Source organism: Coturnix japonica, chromosome 20, assembly GCF_001577835.2.
Source record: "Coturnix japonica isolate 7356 chromosome 20, Coturnix japonica 2.1, whole genome shotgun sequence".
NCBI lineage: Eukaryota > Metazoa > Chordata > Aves > Galliformes > Phasianidae > Coturnix > Coturnix japonica.
Window position 1 is genome coordinate 2904174 of NC_029535.1, and position 23897 is coordinate 2928070.

A 23897-nucleotide genomic window follows, 5' to 3' on the forward strand; every position below is an offset into this window, starting at 1 on the left:
ATCATTCTTCCTCAAAAGCCACCCATTAATACAAGGCCAACCTGCAGGCCACAGCTTGCAATAGGGCTGAGCTCAGCATGGATCTTGGGAGAAACTTAGACTCATCAGAAGTTAGCCAGACATCCTGTGAAGGCAGGCACTGTTCCATATTAATTCCTCCTCTTGGGTATGCTGGGTCATGCCAGATGAAGATATTAGGGAATTCTCATTAAAATAAATGTGCATTGGCCAGCAGACCTTACCGCATGGCACTGCAAAGCCTTTCTTCAGTATCTCCTCTAATTTTTGTACCAAATGACTTCACACAAGGCTAATAACACTAACTGGGTAGGAAACAGACCAGTGGTAGCCCCTGCTGCCAGCTCATCCCATCTGCAGGTAGAATAAAGTGCTGCCTTGGAGGAGCCCAAAGCCATGCTTTCCTGCTCTCCTGGGGCAGAGCAGAGCATCAGGACAGGGGTGGCTTTGCTCCTGGAGCCTGTCAGTTCAGGAAGTGATGCATTTTTGTGGTTGGCACAACTTTTAACTGAAAAGAGGGCATTAAGAGCTTTATTAAGAATGGAGACTCGAGAATATTTTGCTCTTCAGGCATTGCACTTCTGAAGACGTTCTGGTGGCTCTAATGAGAGCAGATGCTCCAATATAAATTTCAAGAGAAAACACTGGAGTTTCCCTCCAAGCTTCCCCTAAAACAGAGTCACAGGCAGAGTGGCTTTCTTTGTTCAGTTGTTTTCGGAATGTAATTTGGTAATTTGGTTGCTTGTCTGATAAATGTCTGACCTCTGATCCCAAATACAAGAGACAGAGTAAAATGCAACCGAATTTGACAGACAGAATTTGTCTACTGTGTCTGAAGCACAGTGAAGCAGCCTGGGGAGAAAAGCATTACAGCAAATTATGTTTCTTTATCCGGCTCTGTGAATGGTGCCAGGTCAGCTCGAAGCAGGGGGTGAGCAAGTCTTATAAAGCACAGCACCCTCCCAGCTCAAAAGCAATGTACCTGCTGCTCAGTCTCCAGGGCTGGAGATGCACACAGACAGCCCAGCTCCATAGGTGCCTCTCCTTTTCAGGGAGTGGGAAATGCTAAGGAGACACACAGCAGAATTGGTCCCAGCACCCTGCCCAGGGCTGGCCCAGTCTGGCACCGCTACACTGAGTTCCTTCTTATATTGGTGTTTTTGACAAGGCTGCCTAGATATCCTTAAAATCTATAATGAAAATAGCTAGAACAGGGTGTGGAAAGGAAAAAGGCTGATATCCTCACTGGAAGAGAAGACCTTGCCCCAGAGCACTTGCATTCTAATCCCTAAATTCACATAGTGCTTTTCTATCAGCACAGTGGCTCTTGATGTATCTTCAAAGTGATGGGAAAAGGAGATGAGGAGATGGAAGACTTTTTTTTCCCTGTGTTCACTACCGGGATTGCAACTATCAGACTTGCCCAGATGTCCTCCATTCCTCCCACGTTAGAGCCTGCCTGCTCCTTTCCTGAAACATCCATCACACTTCAGGTCAGCTCTTCTTTGATTTGTAGGAGATGGCTTCCCAGACTGCCTCCCCTTTAATCATTCCTCCGACAGAAGCCTGAAATGAAAAGCTGGGGGGATCCAAGTAATCCATTTCCAAATGTAAAAAAGCCCCAAACACGGAGGGAAGAGTGGAAGGGAGCGAAGCAGTCCTCTGAGCAAACAGCCTGATTACGTCAAGGGACAGGAAGAGCAGTGCTTGGAAATCAATACGGATGAGGCTTTGAAAAGGTTGACTGACTGCACTGGATTAGCTATTGATTTTTGTCATTTTTGCAGCTAGTGCCATGCTCTCCACCCGCTGAGGCCATTAAGCTCTCAGGCCTTAATCTTCTAATCTCCCACTAATAACAACAAGACAACGGCCCGGTGAGCTAAGGATCTCACGGGATGTCCAATAGCCTTGGTGAGGTACCAGGTGTGCCAGTGTCTGGAGAGCAGTCACAGGATGCCCAGAGATGCCATATAGGAACCATAGCCAGAAGGATCCAGGATCCATCTCACACCCCAAGGCCAGCTGCAAATCAGTGTTTACTCACAAGAACCTCCAACAGCTTTTCAGTTAGCACTGGAGACATCACTTTTGCAGAGTCTCCCTGATCATTGATTTTTATTAAGGATAACTGCAGCCAAGAGTCCTGCTTGTTTTCAGGTTAACTCTGGTAGAGATGCACAACAGCGTGGGCTCCCTCTCTGATGGCTGAAGGGCTGAAGTTACATCCAAGCATCATGCCATCACCTCAACTCTGTGCACTCAGCACAGAGCTGCAGGGAAGTCAAAGAAACCCTGTTCTTAATTTGAAGTAGGAGTGCAGAAAAGGGATATAGGAGGGAGTCAGCAGGTCCTTACTGAGTGGAAACGAAAAACAGTAGAGGATGAAAGGAAAGGCTCTGGTGTGATGAAGGCAGCTAAGATAGAAAAGATGGATAGAAAAGATCTGGGCATAAATGAGTGCTTCCAAGGCTGGGAAACAGAGCTAGCCTCTTCCTGTTCATCACTCTGTATATAATATATATTATATATATAATATAATCTCTGTTTATAATATATATAATATATAATTTATTTATCTATTTGAGAACCTGAGAGCTCTGGCAGAAGCCACACATGCTGATAGAGGTTAGGGGCAGTTGCAGCACCGTGTCTCCACGCTCCCAGCCATGCTGTGTGTGCAGAGGGCTGATTAGAGTCAGCCCGCGGTGCCTGCATTGCAAAGTGAGTGCTCAACTTTTCTGAGAATCTCGGCCTAAATGTTGACAGTTTGATCCTGCTCGGGTTTGGTATTTGTTTTAAGATCCTTTGTGGTTCTCAGAAACTAAGGGATTATTGTCAATGTACAAAACAAATGCTCTCTGCCAGATTTCATCCCTTTGGAAGCAAGCGGATAATGCTCCTGGAATAGCAATCACCCATTTGCCCACCTAAACGGGCAGCAAACAAAAGCAGAGGGATGTGCGTGGGAGCAGATAGAGCTTCTCCATTCACAAATCCCATGCAATCCAGAGCAGGCAATGCTACGCTCTTCCTTGAGCCCTCTCACCAGGCAGCTGTCCAGCTGGCAACAGCAAGTCAAATTGAAATGTTCTCTCACTTTCTATTCAGATTGATCCCTGTTTTTTTATGGCTGGTGAATGGCTTCAGCCCTTCTGCCACGTAAGTCCTCCTGACATTCTCCAGAATCATAGGAAAGGGAAAAGAGATGAACGAAGGCACAGGAACAAAGGGAAACGACTGATTTCTTCTGCCTCCTACAGCACACTTGAATTACCCGTCCTGAAATCAATGGGCCTATTCAGAGTCAGTTCTGGGGCAAATGACAGAAACTCTTTAAGGTGAATCACTTCATGGTCACCGAGATGGAAATAGTTCTGTCTGTGGTTTCTTTTTTTTTTTTCCCCTAGAATTAATTGATGTGTGTTTTAACATTCTTTCAGATTTATTTGCAAGTATTTAAATACTTCCTCTTAAGAGTGGCTGGAAAAAAAATATACAGAAATCTTCATTTAATCTGAACTGAGGATTGTTTTCATTTGCTTGAGGAATTAAAACAAAACAAAACAAAAAACACCACAAACACTGTTTTCTTTCTACTCCAAATTATTTTCCCCTGTTTTCTCCAAACTGAAGAAAACAAATCCCTTAATTTCCCAGCTCTCATCAACATCCCCCTGAGGCTTAAGCAGAATGTTTCGAAAGAAGCATTTGAAGGGATTATTACTGTACAGCTGCTGGGAAGGGCCAGACTGGAGGTGGGGGCAGAGATTAGGAGACACAATCTCTCACCTTATGAAGTCAGATAACTTGGGGGAGACCCATCTGTGGTGCAAGTCACTTTAACTCAAATGTCCATTTTATTTCAGTATTTTATTTTTCAGAGGAATTCCAGTTAAAAGCTGATTGCTCTGAATAGCTATCAGTCGCCTCAAGGAGATCACAATTGGAAAAAATGAATCCCCTGAGCAATGCAGCTTGCTTATTAGGTAATACTGTCGTGCCTGCTTTGCCATGCTGTTAGGTTGATTCCCTCCATTTATTTTCTTTAAATAAAAGGAATGGGCTGTGAGCGGTACAGGGAGATGCCAGCAACAACCAGGAGAAGAACACGGGCACCACTTACATGACAAGTCTCTGTTAACCTGTGCATGGAGGTGAGTCCCCAGAATGTAGGTGGGAGGTCTGTGGGACCTTCATGTACAGTGCTGACCTGTTGTCTTTCTTTATGATTAGAAGAATGGTAAAAGCACTTGTCACAACTGACCATAGTAGCTAGCTCCATCACTTTCCTTTGCAGACTACACTTACATTTGGACTGAAGGCTGTACAGCACTGTGGTACTTTGCACAGGAAGGAGTTCATGGGATGTAATACATAAGCAGCACCCGAGTAAATATCTCCAACACTGCTCTACACTTTGCCATCTTCCACACCGCAACATTCACAGGCTCTCTCACGTCTGTCACTTCTTTTGAGAGGGCAATGCAGGGTGATCTCCATCCCAGCAGAGAGAGGTTGCAGCCTCCTGGTGCTCACACCAGCACGTAAACCTTGCCGCACACGCAGTGACAACAAGGCACCATGTGCTATTTATTTCACAGGAGGCAGAACACTTTCTTTTTTTGTTTTATCTCTTTCCAGACAGTTGGCTCAGTTTAATGGACTGTCTTTCAGCCTGTGCATAATTCTTCTCCAAATTAAATTCTCTTAGAAGCCCAACATAATACAGACCATGTTGTCAGCTCATTACTTTTACATCCTTTCTTGTTCTGTTTATGTGAGCAGAGGTTTAATTAACTATAATCTACTGTGTAGGCAACAGAGAAAAAAAAAACCAACAAAAAACACTTTACTTGAAGGTATGTGTTTCTGTTCTGTTCTATTTATGAACATTTTTGGTGGTGGTGGTGGGGGGAAGAGTTAACCTTTCTACCCATGAGCAGGGCTGGCAGTAGGTTTCTATGCAAACGCTTGAGGAAGCCTATGACATCCACATACATCTGTTCCCCTCCTAGGCACCCCCAGCAGCATCCTCTTCTGCACTGAGGTTTGATCTAAGAGGAAAAGCAGACCCTTTGTGGGCTGCAGCCTCACAAGATGACAGCACAGGCTGCTTCCTTGGGGGAAGGCTGGGTGGGCAGCAGCAAGAAGCAGCTCTCATCTTCCGCAGCCCAAGCTGACTTGCTGGGTGTGTTGCACCTAAGACTTCACATGTGCCTATGAGGTCACTGCTCTTTGTCTGGTGGCAAAGTGATTTTTCCACTAGCAAAACAAGGCTTAGAGCTTCGTCCTGTGCGCTGTCATGTATTCTCAGACTATGGATTAAAACATTGAGACAAGTTTATAAAATGGACGTCTGTTCTGCAATCATTTATAAAGAGATCTGTTTCATCCACAAATTCTGCTTTTACCTGAAGAACTCTCCCCAAACAAGCCCACACTCCTGGGCAGAAGGCAATAAGCACGCTTGGTTTTGCACAAATCAGAGTCTGCTGTTGGGTTGGACTGGGGTTAGGTGGGATTTGGTGCATGGCATGCATTTAGATCTCACCAACCAGACTCAGAATCTCTCGAAGACTCACAAGCTCCATTCAGAAGCTAGCAAAAGACAGCTCTATCATTCATGATTATTAGATGCAAAAATCAAATTAAGCAATTAAGCTGAATTGAGAGAAAATGTTGCTGTGCACTTTTTACCACTGTGCAGTGCTCTCTCTAGTTCGTATGCAAAGAAGGGATGTGGCTGAAAGTTTGCTGGCTTTCCCCCTTGATCAGAAGCTATTCCCCATCCCGTTCTGCCCCCAAATCAAAGGTGCTCTCCTGCTGGCAGCTGATGGCCCTGCCACATCCGTGCTGGGTAGACTGTCAGAATGGGGTTATAGCCAGTGGGGCAGGTGCTGTCTTGGGGATAGTTCAAAACATTCCCAAAATGTGCTGCTCTGTAACTGCAGTCATCAGATTTACATACGAAGCTACACCACCTAGTTAAGGATCTTTGTTGTACTGCTGAAACCTCAGTCAGGTTACCTCACTAAGGTCACAGGAGATTTCCGAATAATTTATCATAGTTGCTGGTGTCAAAGCACCCTAGACATTACAAGAGTCTGTTACAATAATTTCAACATTCAGTCTCAGCTCATCTCCCATTTTTGTTGCCTTACACCCCCATATCAATAAAGAAGTGGACTCTTTGCTGAAGGCAAATCATCCTGCTCTCACATCCACTGTGATGCCTCATTTCTTTCTGATCATCTCATCACCAGTGCCAGAAAACTTCTATAGCAATGTGTATGCATGAGCATAGGGCTTAAAGGGGAAATCTCATTAGATGTGGCCTGACAGGACATGATTCACCAATGGTCTTCCAGGTAGTTAGAAGGTCTGCTGACAACAAGTATTATGTTGGGAATAATTCCCCAGAAAATCCAAGAGATGCCTACTAGTAGAGTAATGGTAAGGGAAACTGTGGTGGAAATGCCAAATCATGGCCTGAAGCAGTGACTGAGCACCTGGTGGGAAGGCAGGGCCAACCCAGGTGAGCTCAGTTACATGTAATGCACCTGAGTGACTGGAAGGGGTGGATCCTGGCTCCACCTCTTCCCAGACCTCATTTAAGGGTTGGCAGCCTAGATGAGGGCATCTCTTGCTGGAGGTTTCTGCATATGTGAGGTCTTCTAAAGGTAAGCAGCTTTTTTTCTTTGTTTCTGTGTTTGTGACTGCTGCATCTGGCCTTGTTTTTATTTGCTGTAGCTGAATGCTTTGCCACTTTGCTATTTTCATCCTGTTATAGCATTACAGAATCATATTCAGAAGATCTATGGTTAATGTGTGGTCTATTGGGATCTTGCAGCTTGAAAGCAAGCCAGGTTCGGGTCACAGAAGTGGAGAGCTGCAGGTGTTGCTTTACACTCTCATCCTTTGCCCTCAGTAGTGCAGTGTTCCTCATAAAATGTAATTAAGTCTTCATGAGCCCTTTCTGATGGTCAAGATGTTCTCTCCTCCCACCCATAAACTACTTGCAAGATGTCACTTTTTCCCTGGGCGCCCAGCTTTATTCAGGTTCATCTCATTCACTTCATTACCATTTCGTGGATTGTAACGTTTGGACTCTAAAAGCTGAGGATTGATCCCACATTGCAGATTGAGCTCCCTCCTCCTTGCCATGGGAAGGTGACCTATGCAGTGGATGCTACAGTGAGTGCTCTCCTATAGGGAGTGACTTTTGGCTTCCCACACAAGCTCCAGTTTGAGGTTTCCACCCTCCAAGTGGCTGCAGGGCTGCAGAGGATGGTTATTGTACTTACAGAATGCTCCTGTGTGCACCAGTGAACAACACTCGCTTTCACACCAATGAACACAAATGAGCTTGAAGCCAGTATTTTCTCAATATGAAAGACTATTTGTGCAGCTACTTTCTGGCATTCCTTGTGCTCTAATTACAGCTACTTTCTCTTTCTTTGCTTCATTAATGAAAGAAGACACGTAAGGCTCAATTCACAAAGGCATTTAAACATCCGACTCCTGCTGAAATCCCTGGTGAATCTCAGCGGTAGACACTCCTCAGCTCTCCTTTGGTTCACAAAGTAGTGCTGGGGACCTGCATGGCGTTACTTCTGCTTTGTACTAAGCTTGGGCGATTGAAGAATGAGAGCCTCTGCATTTGCAAGAGAATGTTTCAGTGACAGAAATATGAACAGGGAGGCTGATGATACCAGTGCTGTTTCACAGCTCCGCACGTGATGTTGTGGGTAACCTTGAATAAGTCCCATCTTCTGTCTGCAGCCACCCGGCACTGCCTTATAAGTTTGTGAGCCTCTCTGCTTTCATGTCCACAGATAATCCAGTCTGGGCTTTCCAGAGGGGACTGGAGGTTTATGTCCCCTTTGGGATTCTTACTTCCTCAGTCTCTTTGAAAATGCCAATTTTAGAGATTACTGCAAGGAAAGAGCAACACGAACCAGAGCGGGCAGGAAGAGTCTGTCAGTCAACTTGGTGTTTCCATCTTTAAAAACAGGAAAGAAGACACCAGAAAAACATCATGGGCAAAATTAATTGCCTTATGTTTATAACTGGAGGATCTGAAGTTTCCTTCTGGAGTCACTTTTAGTCTTCCTACATCTGTTCGTAGGCAGGGCTGTGGTCTCCTGCTTCTGAGTGGCAATGTGTCTGTAGGCAGAACCTGTTGATTGTTTACCACTGCTGTTTTGCCTTGCATCTCTGTCACATTTTCCAAGGGCAACGTGATTCACCGACAAAAGACTGTGCTTTGGTGGAAAGCGCTGAAGAGTGGACTGATCCTCCCCCACGTGTCACTGCTGCAGGGCACGCAGGGAGGACCCCAGATGCATTCTGGTGTATGGAACTAATAATGTTTAGTGTTCCTGTCGTGCCCTCAATTGTACTGCTGGGTTGTACTGCTCTCTGTATTCAGTAAATTGCAGGGGAAGAGGGCAGTTAAAGTTTTTGTTTTCCTCCCTTTCAGATTTTGCCTTATAGACATCAGACACTCCAACTCTGGCCTCCCCACTGCAGAACCCAGCTAGGATACAGCCTGCTATAATCAAGTGTGAACAGTTTGTCATATGATGGAATCAGATAATCGTGTAGGTTGGAAAGATCACTAAGACCATCTAGTCTACCTGTCATCCCCCTCATGCTCATCAGACCATGTTCCTTAGTGCCATACCTCCATGGCTCTTGAGCACCTTCAGGGACAGTGACACCACCTCCCTGGGCAGCTCTGCCACTGCATCACCTCTTTCTGAGAAGAAATTTTTCCTAATATCCAGGTGTCAGATGTGAAGACACTGACTCTAAAAGTCACAGGGAATGGAAGTGAAACGTTAGGGTGCTATCAAAATCCTTAACAAAGCTGAATCCGCTCATCTCATCCCACACCTCTGTGGTAGGGGTGCAGGTCCTGGTGTGCTCACTCACAGCACGTGGCTGGGATTGGCAGGGGCATGGGGCTGACATGGACAAGCACGAGGTGCTCATGGGCCTGCAAGAGCGAGCCATCAATTTCATCCCAAAGTGGTTTTAGTGAGAAGCCACGCAAGACAAGGAATGAATTACTGAGCCCATTCATGCTTAGTGAGTTATTAAGTGTAAGGGCAAAGTCTGCAAGCACTCTCTGTGCTCAATGTCTGAGTTAATAAACCATCACTCAGAGACCAGAGAATCTGGCTGCAGCACTGAATGGTTATTATGAACCGTATTCTTCCTTCTACAAGTTGTGTTTGCTTGTTAGGGGAAGATGCTCAGAATGTGCAGTGCTTTACCCCGTGCATATTCCTCTCTTTCTGTACCCATCACCCAGGTCTGCTGCCTTGATTCCTGCAGTCTGGTTTTACAGCCAGTGGCAGCATTACATCAGAGAGCATGATTCAGGACAGCTTCTGGGTTTCTTGTGCAGCCTCATACTGGACACCTCTGAGACAGGAGAGAGGCTGTGAACAAGATGAAAGCAAAGAAATGGCTGCAGGCCCCTTCTCCACATGGGCTCGGTTAGGTCTCATTCTTTCTCCTTTCCTCTCCCTTATTTCAGAGCTGTGGGGTTTGTGATTTAGAGGCGGCACTTCAGGAAGACCCACGGTTCCATATATTTATACAGGCATCCATATAACTCAGGCTCTGGAAATACTTGTGAAGACTTTCATGCAAATCTAATACTCTGAGACAGACTGAGTTCCAAAATGCTTTAAATTGTGTTGTCTTTCAGTGCCTCTGCTTCAAGGTCTAGAATTGCACTTTGTTTGGGAATGGTTGTATGAACTCGCTCATACACAGAAAATGATGAACTAAATATCCTAAAAGTTCAGGGAGGACTCAATAAGTACAATCATCTTGCTTTAAGTCTTACTTTTCTGAGTGCTTCTCACTTGCTTCCAATTGTAAAGCTCCTCTCTCCCTCGTGCTGCTCCCACCTGCCTTTTAGCCAAGACTAAAGAGTCATCATCTGTTACCATAAAAGAATGAGACTGTATCAGCATATCCTTGCAGAGATATTTATTTCACTGAGCACTAAGCAGAGGGAGGGCTGGAACATTTGTCTTCTATGCAAGGGCTGTTGCTTACCTAATATTTCTTGTAAGAAAGATCCTCTACCATCTCAGAGGTCCACAGGGCTTTCCAGTCCCATAAACCCAGTCCTCACAGCTAAAATAGATGGTGTTTTTCAGACTTGGGGTTTACTGATGTATATAAAGAAGCCATACCTAAAGGAGAAAAATCCCATCGTCTTGGCAGTGAGAGTAGCCAGAATCATGGCCTAGTATGGAATCTAGCTTTGTATCTAGCTCAGTTCTGCAAGGGAGCTACAGGAAAGAAGAGGACAGTCTGCTTAGCAGAGTCTGTTGGGATAGGACAAGGGGGAACTGCTTTCAAACTATAAGAGGGCAGATTTAAACTTCATGTAAGGAAGTTCTTTATGATAAGGGTGGTAAAGAACTGGCTCAGGCTGCCCAGGGATGAGGTGGGTGCTCCATCCCTGCAGCCATCCGGGGTCGGGCTGGAGGGGCTGTGGATGTCCCTGTGCATTGTGTGTGTGTGGGGGGGGGGGGGGGGGGGCAGTTTGACCCGCTGGCCTTTGAAGATCCCTTCCAACTCAAACCATTCAATGAACATAAGACACTTATTATATTTTTTGTCTTTAAATGTTAGAGTGTCATCATTTTGCATGGTCATCAACACAGCTTGTCAGAAATAAGTAGGTGATGTATTTGGATGTTCTCAAAAAATTATCTAGGTTTCTTATTTTAATTTATTTTTGTCAGCATAATTGTCTTTAGTGCTTTTGGTGACAGAACTCTGCACATCTGTCATGTACTGTTTCTAGTCAGTTTTTTGCCTGACAATGTTCATGTATACACATAGTAAAACATACACACTTTTCTTTCCGGTACACCTTAGAATAATACATTATGAGTGGATATCTCGGAATGAGGGATTTAAACCATATATTGAACCTACAGCTGTAGGCTCTGTAGTGAATTGGTGATATTTTCAATGATGCAGAGAGTTGCAGGATCCTCTTTCTTTCCAGTGAGTTTAACACAGCTCCATTCATTGCTCTTAGAAGAGCTTTGAAGTTTTCGTGCTTGTGTGGAAATCCAGTATTTTCCAAGTTAAATTCAACCTCTTTTCTCCCCCAGCCTGACAGCAGCTATGCTATACAATACTTTCATGGCATATGATAACTAGCTCAGAAAGAACAAATGGTGCTTTATATCTGGGCCTCTCTCTAGAACATAATTATATCCCATGTGAAAGGCTCTGCTATTAAAGATGATCATCAACAAACTCAGATGGGGTCCATGTGCCTCCAACTTCCATCAATGTCCCAGGAACTCAGGAACACGTAGCAGCATTTCATGAAGCCAAGATCCCCCCAAAATGAGCACACTGAGTTATTATTCTGCTCTTTTTATTAACCATCATTGATGAAAATAGGTGGCATTTGATTATTTCTGCTTGCAATCAGTTCACAGCACCTGACATTCTTCTTGGCTGAGGGCAACAATCCCCATTTCAAACCCTGTTCCTAACAATTCCCATTTGAATGGGGATTGGTGGTTTAAATACTTCTGAGAATTCAGAATTAGAACTTTAGATGTGAGGACGAGCACAGAGGAGCTGTGAACTTCATGGGAATAGCATTGGGGCACCCAGAGCTTTGTCCTGTTGGGTCTTGAACTCCCAGAAGGGCAGAAATTGCACAGCGTCCTTATGCAAGCTGCTCCAATGTCTGACTGGCCTCATGGGTAAAAGTGTTTTCCTGATATCCAACAGGAACTGCTCCTATTTCAATTTACACCCTTTATCCTGTCCTCCCTCCCATTGCTTTGCTGCTGCTGCAAAGTGCCTGGCTCACCTTGCTGATGACCTGTTAGGTGCTGGTGTCAGATCCCTGCAGCCTTCTCCTCTGTGAGCTGAGAATGGTCCCCATGGTGTGTATGTGGGTTGTCACTGACACGTGTTGGGGCTGTATCTATCTCAATACCTTAGGAAAAGCAGGGTGGAAAAACTGTTACTATGGTCTCACATTAGAATTCAGAGCAATTTAAAAATGAAATTAGCACAAAATAACCACAGACAAAATATGGTAATTAATGTCAATTACCCTGGTTGCTATAGAAATGTGACTGAAACTAGCAGAAGTTACCGATAAGTTCAAGGTGAACCACAATTGTAAGTGGTTGGCTTGGTCTTTTTTCTCTAGCAGATTAGGACTTCTTTAGATCTTCTGGCTGACAACCAGTTATCGATAGAACTTAATCCATTTAATAAGCCCATAATCACTTTAATCCAGTTGGCTCAAAGTATTTTGCAACTGGTTGCTGTAGTTGATTAACAGCTGTCTTTTAAGAAACAAATAAAAGCTATCTGTTCACTGCATATTCATCAGCGTTTCAGGAAGAACTGTTTTCTGCAAGGCAGGATTGAATGTGTAGCAAAATCTTTGTAAATTATAAATGTATAACCTTAGGGTGCAAAGAGCTTTTAAGAGTCTTTGATTTCATTAACATGCACCAACATCCCTTTGGCTTTTGCAAAATGTAATCAGGAGCAAGCAAAGGAAACCTGACAAAGGACACCTCCTCCACCAGGTACCTTCAGCCACGGATGTGCCCCTATTGCACCAGGATCTGCTGCAGTGGTTGACTGATAATTCTGTGGCCAAATGTTTGAAGATGTGTTTTCTTCTGGTTTGGAACATCTCCCAGCTATTTGTGAGATCTCTTAGTGAACTATAAATTCCTCACCACTCCCTAAAATGCTATTCCTGAAAACTCCATTTCAAGCACGATTTATGGCTTGGATAACAAATAGAGATGTCTTTGCATCGTTCTATTTTTGCACGGCACTTCAAAGAGTGTTAGCAATACTGGGCAACACATAATGGGGCATCGTAGGCTTTTTGAGATGCTGTGTAGCAGTGTAAAACAGTTCAGATGAAGATATGCTAACCATGTCTATAATAACAGCACACTTTGTCAAGCAATTTCAGATCTCCTAATGAAAAAGATCACTTTATAGAGGCTTGGCATTAATAACTATAATGATTACTTGGTTGTTCAGCTCCAAGAAGTTTCTGCAGTCCTCTTAACTCAGGATTTATCGTGCTGTGATTTATGGGTCTCAGGTTTAGTTATAAATACCGTCTAGCCGGAGATTCTTCCACATCTGTGCAACACATCTGAGGCTGGGAGCAATTCTAAGAGTTCTGATGAACTTCCCCTCAGCAGTTCATGAAGCTGAACCTTTAGAAGTTTTAAAGAAAAGGAATTCAGGTGGATTTTCTGGATTCAGGCTCTACCTCGTCATTTGAGCTTGCCTGAAGGGCAGTACAGAAGGATAGCTGGTGGGATTGATTTTACCAGCTGAGGTCTCAGCTGTCACTTGCAGCACCTGGAAAGAGTAATCAGCTTGGGGCGCATTTCCTGGCTTGTCTGAGTGGTTCTTACAGACATCTTTTAACCATTCCATACCAAGAGTAGATTTTGCCTCCAGACACTCCTCACAGCTGGCCATCACAAAGAAGTTTAAATACTGACTGAGGTGATAGTGCCCTGCAGGAACCATTTTGGGGGCTATTTCTGCTTATTAAGCTTGGCTCCACAAGTTACTAGGCTCTTCTAGGCTGGAACAAATTGAATATAATAAAGACAATGCAGATTAATGGCTGATTTGTGTTTACAGCTGTAGGGAGTTTTCTTATTCTATTAAGTTTTCAGCTGAAGTTTTGTCTGAGTCAAACTTGAGATGTGAGTGAATCAAGATAGGGCTTCAACTCTAGATTGAAACTTGTATCTGGAAATTGGAGTCAAGCCCCCTGTGATCCTGGGTCCACTCCAAGCAAGGAAGACTTCATCTGTGCTTGCAAACAAAGGTCTGTGCCAACAGTAGACTTTGAGATGAGCTGCTCTATGCATTCATCCAAATATTAAAAGTGGAAAAGAAATAACGCTGAATGAAAAACAAACTCCTGTGTAAAGAGGGTGTTTGAGTCAGACTCAACTTTGTGCTGTAGCTTCTTTCATCCGCTGCTCCTCACAAAGCAATAGGGTTCCAAGTTTATTTTCCCATGCAATCAGTGCCTGAAAATGCCATTCACCACTAATAGAACTCTTGCTCATATCTCATTTGTGATAGCTAAGACATATCTACATTATGTGTTCATTCCTGCAAATAAAAAAGGATGGATTTTTCTCTGTTCTACATGGAATGAACATTTTCTGTTTCTCCTTCAGGCGAATTATATAGTAGAATTAATGGGCCTGCAAGTCCATAAACTAAAGTACATTTTTGAAGTGGGTTACTTGTACCTTGGTTAATATTGTGTATTATTTTATAGATGTAATGAAGGGATTAAAAACACCCAGCTTGAAGTGCTTTCAGGCTGCTCCTCAGGCTTTAAGATGATGTTTTATTTAATGCATTTGCAAGCTAGGGAAAGAGGAATGGTGTTACATGCTTCTTTATACAGTTTTGGAAAGGAAAGGGTTTGATTTCAGTGGGTTTTACTTGAAGACTGGAGGGAAAGTTCAGTCACAGAAGGGAGATGTGATCAGGAAGGGATGAAGAGGGACTGGAATGGTCAGCAGGGCAAAGAACAGAAGGAATTCCCAGAACATTAGTGAGGCACTGGCATAGGTCGCCCAGAGAAGTGGTGGTGCCTCATCTCTGCCGACACCCAAGGTCAGGCTGGATGAGGCTTTGAGAACTGATGGAGCTGTGGGTGTACCTGTTCAGTGCAAGGGGGTTTGGACCAGATGGTCTTTAAAGGTCCTTTCCAATTGAAACAATTCTATGATCATTTATGAAAATAAAGAGGAAGAAAGCATTTTAATGTGTCTTTCTCAGATTAGCAAAGGCTTTGAAGGAAACATTTCTGTTAGGGAGGAAGGACTTTCCACATGGGCTGGATGATGAGGGCAGTGATGGTCTCGATGCCCACAGCTGAGGTGTGGGCAAGTCTCTTGGTTTCCTAATGTAGCCCCAAGGATTTGTGGGGAAGCCAACACTGCTTAAAGTCCCTGGAAACAGAAGGAACTTTGTTTTCTTCCTGTGTGTACTCATACAGCTGAATAAAGCACCTGGTAAAGGAGTACCTTCACACAGAAGATCTTACATCTTAATTAAGTTTGGAATAGTGTCTGGCTAGTGTCATATCACATAAACCAGTGCTGATTCAGATACAGACAAAGTATTCCCAATTTATGGGCCTCTCTGCCGCTAGTATGAAACAAAACTTTAGTCCTATCTTTTTCTTGACCTGGGTAAGAACTTGACAGTTTCAGCTGATGGCATGTTTTGCAGATGCAGAGGTAGGCCTGAGGTCTGAAGTGAGTTTGAAGATTGAGATACTTGGTTACATTAGGAAATATCACCTAAAGGGAGATGGAGTAGCTCAAAAGAAGTCCTTTTTATGAACTTCCAGAGAAGCCTCCCCTCCTCCCTCCATTTCAAGTTTTGGGTGAATATTCTGCTCAGTTCTTCTCTGATCTTTCCCAGTTTCTACCTTTCCTGAGGACAACCTGGGGCAGAAAGTGGCACTTGAGAGTGCCAGGAGCCCTGCAGACCCCTTCTAGCCTGGGGTCCAGCACCTCTGTGCTGCTCAGAAGATATCAGCATCTTGGGACTGATGGTCAAACGTGCTGTTTGCTGCTTTAATGGAACTTTCTGATATGGCATTATCCATTTTGTTGATTTTCAGCTCTGCAGCTGATACTAGTTTTATACAAAGATTGTAGAGTGAGTGTTCCTAGACTGGAAGATGTGGGATTACTTTGTACTTGGGCCACTTTTGTTTGATCCTCATTAATTCCTTTCCTCCCAAAACAGTGTCATCTTAAGAAGAAATATTGCAAATATCTCATTCTCTGCACAAGGGTATAACTTCCCAGTGAGTTTGTTTTCTGCTTGCTGGCACTTACTAATGCCTAAAAACAACTTCTACAAGAAGAAAGCACAAGGCAGCAACTCTTTGCCCATGCAATTACAGTGATTGTCTACACAAATCAAGTGTTTTTGTATGCAAATGGCCAGTAAGCATCTAGTGGATGCAATGGCTTGAATTTCAATTTGCAGTGAATAGAAACATATGCAAACACGTGTTAAAATGTGTATATATTAATATCTTACAATCATCAACCTCCTTTTCAAATATTATTTGGCTCACGTCATTTAAAAACTCTTCAGCGAGCCATATGTAACCTCTTACAAGTGAATAGTGATTCTTCTCAAAGTAACGATCACTGTTAACTCCCAGTCACTATAATGCTTCCAGATACGGTAGGAAGTGCGTTCCCAATAATTAGTAATTAGCAGTAACTATTTTATGGAGCAGAAAAGAGTTGATTACAGTTGTTTTATCAGATGGTATAATAATAGGAAAAAACTTGTTTCAGAGAAAGGAGGAAAAGGGATGATTTCACAAAGTTGGCTCTCACTTGCCAGCCGTCCATCACCAAAACTACAGCTTCAGGGATCAGGAATTATTGATTTCAGGGGGATTAACTCTCAGCTACAGATAGTTCAGTTTCAGGGCATCATTTGTAAGCTGAGCTGTAGCCATAAACCAGCTGGCACTGGGGGCCTGATCCAAAACTCACTCACATGACTTGGACGGCAATTTCAGGGCGATCTTTGGGTTAATAGGTCCCCAGCTGGGAGGGCAGCTTGAGAGAAGTCTCAGTTATCAGAGCATCTGGCACAAGGGAGAGGCCCATTTACAGACAATTTCTTCAAGACACGAGAGAAGTGGTTTCTGAAATGAGGAAGGGGCTTCTTTCATCAGAGTGAGCTGCGCGCACCCAGCTCGCATTAATTCCTTCACAGCCTCTACTGCCCTTTGAGCTGGCAGAGAAAGAAAAGCAGGTAAACATCAGGTCTGCTCACACCAGGCTCTCCCTTCTAACACTTACCGAGTTAATTAATTTTTGCTCAATTTGATTTGACATTCAGATCTGTGATGTGTTTATCCTTCTAATGGGCACTTCTCCCTTTTCCTTGCTGCCTCTAAAAGGTTTAATAAATGATGGAGAATTTTGGGTGGGTAATGAGCCTTTAATTTTGTACTTATTTATTCATTAAGCTTTGGTAGTATCTGGAAAACAACAAATTGAAGGGCTGTCTATATGTTCCTTAAAAAAACATATCAGAATTGCCTGCAGCCACGGGTCTCTTATTGCCTTTGCTCAAGTTAGACCTGAGCTATCTCAGGGATTACATTTGCTACTCTGTAATTAAGATATATATCATCATAATGAGTCATATTGCTATGAAAACCTCCATGGCCTACTCAGTCCTTGGGATTCCTCTGGGGACTTCAAACAATAATGCCAGGCAGATTTAGCTCTAAATGTCCTTGTGCAGACCTGAAATGAAATTCATTTCCCATTTTCCTGTCGGTCCCTGCACATTTCTGTTACTGAGAGCTCAAGCTCTGCATGGCGGCTGCAGAAGAGTCTGTTTCCCATTTGAAGCCCACATGATTTAACAAAACAGGAAGGAAAGACAGAAAAGAAGGAATAAGGCAGTGAAATAAGAAACATGTAAGACAGTAGTTGATATAGGAATGAAGGTTGAAGAGCTGGGGGGGAAAGAAATACAGACACAGATCACAGAGCCAGTCCTCCATAGCACCTTGCTTCAGTGAGCATCAAGGTGGGACAAGCCCTGCTAAGATCTGGTTAGACAACTCCTATGAACTGCACACAGCAAAATCTGCCCCACAACTGTAATTTTAGATCTGGTGATGTTAGCAAAAGTTGGCAGACAGCTGGATACCAGCAAGAAAGCTGACTGGGAAATGGTATTTTTTCCCCACAGATCATTTTTTTCACAAATAATACTGAACTGGGAGAAGGAAATTTTCCATTCATGGAAAGAAAAAAAAATAAAAACAATAATGCAACCAACCAACAAAAGATATTCTGTCCTATGAACAGGCAGGATTTAAAGGAGTGGTATTTTATTTTATTAATCTATGCTGTTCTAGAGCACTAATTTTGCTTCCAGAACGACCTTCTTCCAACATCCCACTTCACTGAGCCATCTCTTGGAACATCCCATGATAACGGGTCTTTCTGGGGCTGCCCTTCCATGCAGCCCTCCTGCTGCTGTGCTCTCAATTTCTTTTCTCCTCCCTCCTCCTCCTTCTTCCAACTTCTTTTCTCCTCCCTTTTATTCTTCACATTTACACGTGGCAGATGCCTGAAGTAGGGACTGCTGGAGAGGCAGCAGCAGTACAAAATGAATGGTACAGGTGCACAGGGAAGTGATTAAGGTTGGAATTGAGAGAGGAGCAGGGCTAAATCCCTTGGAGATGTCCGAAGATCCCAAAACAGCTCTTTACATCTTGCAGTCTGATAATCTGCACGCAGATTCTTGTTTCCCAAAGCACTTTCATTTTCCCTTCTATCCTAATGTGGTTTCTTGCCTAATTCCTCATGTGATACCGTGCTTTCAACACTCTGTACATGTGCATGGGAGTAAATGTGTGTGTGTACAGATTAACCCCAAGATTTGCCCCAGAACTGCTTTCTATTCCATTTTATGCCCATCCATACTTTCCTACTGTGCTGCTCAGCACTCAGGGAGCTCTCAGATAATCAGCTGATACACACTTGCTATTGTAACCCTATAATTTTACCTAGTGGGTGGCTCTGGCATGGCTGACAGTAATGGGAAGGAACACAATGTTGTGATTACTAATTGTTAGCAGGAATGTCGCTTTTTACCTCTGCATGCAGGTCTGTGGGTACATTTTGTGCCCAGTTTCTGTGATGTCATTCATAGCTTCCATAAGCATGATGTTTTTCACTCCCAGTGACAGCTTTTCCAAAGCTAATTGAGTTTTGCTGGCTATCTTTGCTATTTTTCACCTGCCATACCCTGTATGGGGCTGATTTACTTTGGAATACTTATGATCCATTGCAGGCTTGGAGATCTACCACCCCAAATACTTCTTCTCCCCATTCAGGCAACTAATACTTTCACAATAGACAGCTTGAACACAACTGATAATTATGTTAATAACCACAATAATTAATAATTATTCTCACTTGCTGCTCACATGCCCTCCTGGGCCAAGAGCAGTAGGTCCATAGCCCATGATGCTGGTTGGTGCCATCAGCAGCAGCCTGCAGCACCTTCTCCTTGTGTCTCACTGCCCTCTTGCTGTCTTTTATCAATCCCATGCTTTGGATCCAGGCTGGGATGGATGGCACTGCCTGATTTGCTATTTGTTCATCAGTGACAGATTTCTTTTTACTTTAAAAGCCCAATTGTTTACCACAGCATTTCAACATTTCCCTCATAATTGCATTGCCTAGAAATCAGGCTGTGCACACAAAGCAGGAAGCCAGATGCATCCACCCTGCTGCTAATACAAGAACCCACCCAAACAAGCCATGAGAGCCCAGCACACACCAAAAGAAATGCAGCAGAGTTAGCAGGAAGGCTGCAAAGGAGAGGCTGAAGGTCCATGCCCAAGCACCTGAGTTCCCTCCATGACTCCAAAGGGACCTCCTGGGCTATGTGACTATTTCTCATCCTGCTATGTCTGGTGGCAGCTCCTCCACCATTAGTGGCATCTTTTAGGGCAGAAAACAAACTTTTTAGGGAGGCTTTTGATGGAAAAGTTCCACCATCCCTGCTCAGCCCACAGCATGCAGGACCTTCCTGCTGCCTCAGACGTCTCCCCTGTGAGCTTCACTGCACCACTGGAGCTGCTGAAGGCAGCATCAGAAAGGCATATCTGTGCTCACCCAGTGTGGCAAGGAATAATAAAAGGGGGGGAAAAAAGATGCAGGCTGAATATTATGCCTGAATTTTCCATTATTACTATATCACTGTGTCAAAATTGAAAGCAATGTAAGATTTCTCAAGAGGGGCCATCCATAATGCATTGCAGAGCTGTGTGTAGGTGTTTTATGAAATGTATTTTATTCAAACCAGTATATACAACACTAACATTATTGAAAGAAATTGAAGGCCCAGTCTTCTCTCCTTAAAATATTCATTATTCATGTTATAGTCCTTTAACAAAAACTAAAGACAAATGCGTATTATTTTATTTTTTTTCCTTCTTTTTTTTTTCCCATTCAGACTTACCTGCTATTCATCTCTGGTGTCCAGTGGAGATGAAATGTCCTCTTATTATTCTTGCATTAGCTTCTGACAGTTCAATTTCTCTGAGTGCTGTGTTTGAGACAACCCTTAACAAATAGCCACGTAGGTAATTGCTCTGATCCAAATTCCTTGCCAAATCCTTTAGATCTAATGTAGATGGCAGGCAGTAGGATGTTGACACATTCTGATTCAGCCTTAGCAGCTGACTCTGTGAGGCTTTTTCTTTTGATAAATATTATTAGAATAGCTTTCAACACATGCACACTTTCATTCTCTCCTTCCCAACAGGGTCCTGCAAAGGCATCGTGCCAGTAATGCTCCACAACCTTGTCTCTGACTTCATTTCGCATCACAGAAATGATGAAGGGTATTTTGTGGTTTTAAATTGCTATTACTTTTCAGGTGACTTTTTGAAAGAGAGATCATCTCATCCATTCGTATAACTTACTAGCAGCCCAAACACCTAATAACCGCTGTAAAGCTGTTGTAAGACAACTTCATCTCCAACAAGTTCATGGCTATCCTGTATATTATGTTTTTCCCCGATGAGGTTTAAGGAACTCATTTGATAGAGTTTTCACTTGGAAATATCAGATGTTTGCCAAGAGCAGGGCTCTCCTGGGTGAAGCACTGTGCATTCCAAAAGCAAAAGCTTTCTTGCCTTACACCAGTCTGAAACAGGTTCAATAGGAGAAAAAAAGGAGCATCATAGCTTTGGAGGGGGGAAACTGAGTCAGGAAGATGCTATGGACCGTGCTTCTTGTATCATGTTTAGAGGTATGAAGCACCCAACTTGTTTTCAATGATATCTAAATTATTTTCATAATCTTTGAAGGGGATCACCCTGAAGGGCCCATTTTCTCAGGAAGCTTGTGGTAGAGGTGCAGGGTGACACAGCTACTCCTCCATTTTAATCACGGGCTCATTAGCCCTTCTACACACTGCCATAATTTGGCTTTGTCCCCCCCAGTGGGGTTTTGTGTTCCAGAAGATTTTGCCTGTGATGAGTTGCTATTGATTTTCCCAGGGTGCCATTAATCTTTTGAGCACTTTTAAAATAAAAATCCCTCTGGATTATAAACACGTCTGTACCTTTTTGTCACTGAAATCAGAGCTGAAGATGCTGTCTCCTCCCTGACCCATCTCTCTCACCTTTCCCTTGGCTAGGTGTACTTACATCTATCAAACAAATGCAACGAGCCCTCTGGCAGCAAAAGCTTAATAACAAGGGCTCAGAACCTTCAAAAAGACAAAAGGAGACAGACTGCCGAGCTGCTGCAGCTCCTTCTCAATGTAGGGTGTTGTGTGGGAGCATTCCCAAAAGGGAAAGTGCCTCTAGTTCCCAGGGAGCTGAAGGAAAAATGCTTTTCCACCAGGATTGGTACTTCCATAGACCCTGCATTTACTTTTGGTCCCTGGAGAGAGGAGAATAATACGTGCCATAGAGCATGAACGAAGAAGACTTCTTTGCATTTGGAACACCGCGTCATATGCGTGTGCGCAGATGGAACTAGGAATTGCTCACAAGCAGGAATTAGCTTTATTTTCCTCCTTGTTCCAACCTGAATTGGAGTACCAGAAATGTCTGTCTCGAACTGCAATGTAAATAATGAACTGATGCATAAAGATTACTGCCAGCGGGTGATGTTTTAGCAGAACACGGATGTGTGCCATGGGCTGAGAGCTGTTTGCATTGTGTTCACAACACAGTGCCACGCAGAGCTGTTTAGGACTGCCCCAGCAGATCCTCCTTCCATTTGGCCATAGACATGTTCTGGGAGGGCCTGAGAGCAGGTATTGGTTCTTTGGTGTTAGAGGTGAAATTCCTGATGGGAGAGAAATCATTTACTGATATGTTACCTATCTCCAAGGCTCCACAGACCTGGAAAAGGCACCATTCAGTATCTCCTGAGCACCATGGGGAGCTGGCAGCAGTAGGAGATCTGTACCTACTATCTGAGCCATGATTGATTGTTCCTCTATACTCAGCACTGGTACGGTGTTCAGTGTTGGGCCTTTCACTACAAGAAAGATGTTGAGGTTTTGGAGTGTGACCAGAGACAGGCAATGGAACTGTGAGGGGTCTGGAGCACAATTCTTATGGCGAGAAGCTGAGGGAACTGGGATGGATCCGTCTGTAGAAAATGAGGCTCAGGGGAGACTTTATCACTCTGTACAACTGCCTGAAAGGAGGTTGTGGCAAGGTGAGGGTCAGTCTTTGCTCCCGGGTAACAGCAATAAGACAAGAGGTAATGATTTTAAACTGCAGCAGAGGAGGTTCAGGCTGGTATTAGGAAATGAGTGGTGATGCAGTAGCACAGCTGCCCAAGGAGGTGGTGCAGTCACAGTCTCTGGAGGTGTTCAGGAACTGTGGGGATGTGGCACTGAGGGACGTGGTCAGTGGGCATGGTGGGATGGGTTAGTGTCAGTCTTGGTGATCTTAGCTGTCTTTTCCAACCTTAATAATCCTGTGTTCCCATACTATCTCTTCTCTCTCATTTAGCATACAGATATTTTAAAGCAGGTGAAGCATTGCTTAGAAATTTCCAGCACAAGGGAAATTCTATCTGAGTTTTCTGAGTCATCTGCACGTGCACTTCTACATCTGATCTACCAGTTAAGTAAAATGTTGGCATAGCCCTTGAGAGAGGCAATAAATGTAACTGTGAATTTGCACAGACAATGGAAGAAGACACCTGACAAGCAGTAGCTGCATTGCACAGCCCACAGTGCTGCAGGACAAGAGAAGAGAGTCCATGAAATCATTATGGTTCCCAGTTTCTGTCAAGTCCCATTGTCACTTGGGTGGTGCTGGGTATTATCAAACACGTCAAGTTACATCTGTTATTATTGTAGGAGGAAAAAAAAAACCACTTATTTTTGGTAGAAAAAAGATATTATGTATGTAAATGTAGTGTATTTATCCATTTTTCAGCTACCAACAAGTTCTTAGTCATATTTTCCTAGAGGGTTTAAGTGATTTTGGGGTCTAATAAAGAATGAGAAAGTCTGTTCATGGGTGCAGAAAAGGCTTGTACAAGGGCAAACGTATCTTCCAAATCTGAGGGAAAGGAAAGCTTTAAAAAATATCTAAGATTTCCTACAAGTGCCTCATTCACAATAGGCTTTCATAATATGGTTACGCTAAGAGGAAATGAATGCCTCTCATTTGAGGCTATTACCACAAATGAATTAAGTGAGCAGATACCTTTTGGAGACCGGTTTTAAAATCTGGATTCAGCTCAGAAACTGAGCAATTCCAAAATGTTCCTGTTAGCACGATGGCACAAGAACATGATATGCAGCACAAGGATCTGGTGCCCAGGTTAGGACGACACTTCTGCATATTTAATGTGTATGTGCTGCACTCCGGCTGCACTTCATTACCAGTGGATTTGGCAGGATGTAGTCGGCGACTTTATGGCAAAATAAACAAAATGAAAAGATGCTATTTTTGAAAATCATCTGAAATAACAGACTTGGAGTAGTCCCAGTAGCTGCCATCCTGACCCTACTGAAATCAGCAGAAGATGAGCGCTAAGCAGATGTGCTGGCCTGGATGTGAGTGAGCAGCTTCACTGCTCTCTGGCTCTGTTTCTTCACCATTAGTCTGTTCTCAGAATCAGGTTGGAAAAGTGTGCATTGAATCAAATTACAATTGATTATCCTGGCTAAATATGTTTACTGAATCACATAACTGGGGTAGTGCATGTAAATCTAGATATGGTTTACGCCTT

General features: G+C 43.6%; 1 long non-coding RNA gene across 1 annotated transcript; it reads left to right on the forward strand.

Moving 5' to 3' along the window:
• Window positions 1-6666: 6666 nt before the first annotated feature.
• On the forward strand, window positions 6667-9199 carry LOC107322868. Its single transcript, XR_001559070.1, has 2 exons — window positions 6667-6701; window positions 6812-9199. It is a non-coding gene; the product is annotated as an uncharacterized LOC107322868 (long non-coding RNA).
• The last annotated feature ends 14698 nt before the right edge of the window (window positions 9200-23897 follow it).